Source organism: Rattus norvegicus, chromosome X (assembly GCF_036323735.1).
Source record: "Rattus norvegicus strain BN/NHsdMcwi chromosome X, GRCr8, whole genome shotgun sequence".
NCBI lineage: Eukaryota > Metazoa > Chordata > Mammalia > Rodentia > Muridae > Rattus > Rattus norvegicus.
Window position 1 is genome coordinate 14162628 of NC_086039.1, and position 2908 is coordinate 14165535.

The window sequence follows — 2908 nt, forward strand, 5'->3', positions numbered from 1 at the left end:
CTGGATCAGATTCTCCCAAGAACTCCTTGGGCTCTCTTGTCTGTTCCCAAGGACTAGTGGATACAGAAGGAGTAGTCAAGACCTTTTGTTCTCATGGCCACTGGACATACAGGTGGGCAGGAAGAGGTGAGTGGGATACCTCACCCCAATCTCTATCCCAACTCTGGAGCATTCAGAAGACAGATACCCACAGGCAAACAGACACATTGACATACCCCCTCACAAGGCATGGGAACATATCCCCTTCATCCTTCTCAGGAACAGGAGAACATGGTATTCGATAAGGATGCTGCTGAAACATCCTGGCACACGGTCAGAGATCTCACTTCGGTTGTGGGGTGCAAGAACTGTGTCAACCTCCACAGGAGACCCAGTCTGTCACCTAGACCTGCGCTGGCGCCTCATACCACCTCAACCCTCAAGGATGGAGATGGATGGAAGCCAGGTAGGAAGGTGCCCAGCCAGGAACCTGGCAGGTGCAAACTCTCAGGAGAGGCCTGTGTACTCCAGGTCCTGGGGCAGCACCCGGCCCTTCTTGCGGGCCTTCTGTAGCCATCGCTCAGCCCGAGCTGCCTTCTTCTTGCGCAGGTTCTGGCACCACATGTCCTGTTGGCAGCTGCATCTTCCCCACCCCATGCTCTGACCGCTTCTCCCACTTGCGCTTCTGCTGTGCCTGGAGCTTCTCTTTGCACTTCAGGGCCTCCTGCAGCAGGCATTCATCGTCCCTGATCTTCACAGCCTCAACCTTGTACAGCAAGTTGGTCTACCTCACCTTGGCCTCCAGCTCCCGGGCCTTGCCTGCATCTGGATCGCGAAGCTCTCCCAACAGGCCCTGTGGTGCGTGCAGATGGTCCAGCAGCTGCCTACAGTGCCTGCCTGTCAGTGGTGTCAAGTTCCCTTTCACCTTCTGCCACTTCTCCTTCTTGTGCTGGGCCTTGCTGGCTGGCTCCTCTTCAGTCAGTTCCACCTTATTAAAGATCAGTCTTGATTCCTGCAGCTCCTTGCAGGCCATTTTGGAAGATGTCTTGACTGGTTCCTCCTTTTTCTCAGCCCCTGCAACCTGCTGCTTTGCCCAGAGCACCTTGCACTTCCTCTTCTTCCGTTCCCTCTCCTGCTTTCTCTGCTGTCTTTTTTCTCGTGTGGCAGCAGACAGCTCCTTAGTGCTACCCTGGGCCCGGGCCATCTGGATCTTCTCTTGCAGCCGCTGTCTCAGGAAATCCAGTTCAAAGACAAAATCAGGCGCTGTGTCTCAGCTATCTTCAGGGGACCCCAGGAAGCTGGAGCTCTCTTGTTTGGATACCCCTGGTTTCTTGGCCCTAGAAGAGGTGGAAGACTTCTTGCCCAGGGGTTTAGTCTTGTGCTTCATAGATTTCTGCTCCTGCTTCTGAGACTTACTTTGTGTTTCCTTCCTTTTCTTTTTTTGGGGGCCAGCAGCTTCTGAGCCTTTTGTTCTGACAGCCCACTCGCTCCTCTGCCACTTAGGGTCAGGCTGCGCACAGATCTTCTTGGCCAAGTCCTGCAGATAGGCTGGCCAGGAGAGAGGCCATGCTGGCAACCAGGGTTGGAACTACAATCGGAGGTTCCTGTGGCCGAGTGCCCCAGCTCCTCCTTCTTAGCTTCCCTTTTCTTAGAACGTCCTCTTTCCTTCTTTCCCCCATCCCCCCTTACCTCCCATGCTACATGTACATGAACATGCATGCATACATATATGTATGTTTCTATACGTATCTTCTTTCTCTTGTCTCTACCCTTCCTTTAACCATTCCCCTCACCCTTTCTCTACTGCCAACATTTTTGAGCATAGCACAGTTTTCCACTTCTATCACACCTCTAGAAACTGTGAGCAGCCAAGGTAGGGGTGATCATGGATTTGTTCATCATTCATTTATTTAGTACTGTTAGCATGGTGTACAAGATCAGGCAATGAGCTACAAGTGGGGGCAAAGAAGCAAATCGTTTGATCTTTGTAATGGAGATTCTGCCCTGTGGAGGATGGAAGCAGAGTTGTTGATGAAGATGCTGGAATCTTTAAGAGTCAGCATCTGCTGCGTGTCTAGAAGACAGTGTTTAATATCCCTAGGGAGCACATACTTTTGTCTGTGAGGAAAATCATCACTGAAGCCAGACATTTTAGTGGCTCTGAGGTAAATAGGGCCCCATGCTGTGGAGAAGGATCAGCAAAGACTGTCCATTGCTGAAGCCCCTAGAGGAAGAACTTAATGTGTGTGTGGCAAATGTCCATTGGGAGCGAGAAATCTCAAAGGAGAAAATTTGTAACTTGAACTCTTTTCATTGATGGGGACTGGATGATTTTAGAGAACCCTGATGGGCCAAGGGCATTGTGAGACTCAGGAGGCAAGGACCCAGTCCACGAAGGGGAAGAGAGTACAATGCCAAGTTATCTGAATTGGACACCTCACTTGATCCCGTCCTCTGAAACTTCAGGTGTGCCCTGGGGACATTACTTACTCATGAGGTGATCTTCTGTCCTGACATTTTTAAAAGTGAGTTTAGAGGCTGGAAAGATGGTTCAGTGTATGAAGTGCTTGCTATGCAAGCATAAAAGCCTGAGTTCAGGTCCCTAGCACCTATGTCGTCAGTACATACCTGTACTCTTTGTATTGGAGAAGCAGAGATAAATACATTTTTGGAACTCTCTGGCCTGCTAGCCTAACTAAATCAGCAACTCAAAGTCCAGTGAGATACTTTGTCTCAAAAATCATTTAGAGAGTGACTGAGGAAGGCACCCAACATTGATCTCTGGCCTTCACACATATGCATGCATGCTACATGTACATGAACATGCATGCATACATATAGTACCCCCACTCCCACCCTCAACAATATAGTATACTGAGGAATCCAGGCTTTCTGTTGTCTTGGACCACCATAGACAAGGGAAACTCCT

The 2908-nt window shown here is 50.0% G+C and overlaps 1 pseudogene; it reads right to left on the reverse strand.

Moving 5' to 3' along the window:
- Window positions 1–277: 277 nt before the first annotated feature.
- Window positions 278–1675, reverse strand: Surf6-ps1 (surfeit 6, pseudogene 1; annotated as a pseudogene).
- Between the last annotated feature and the right edge of the window lie 1233 nt (window positions 1676–2908).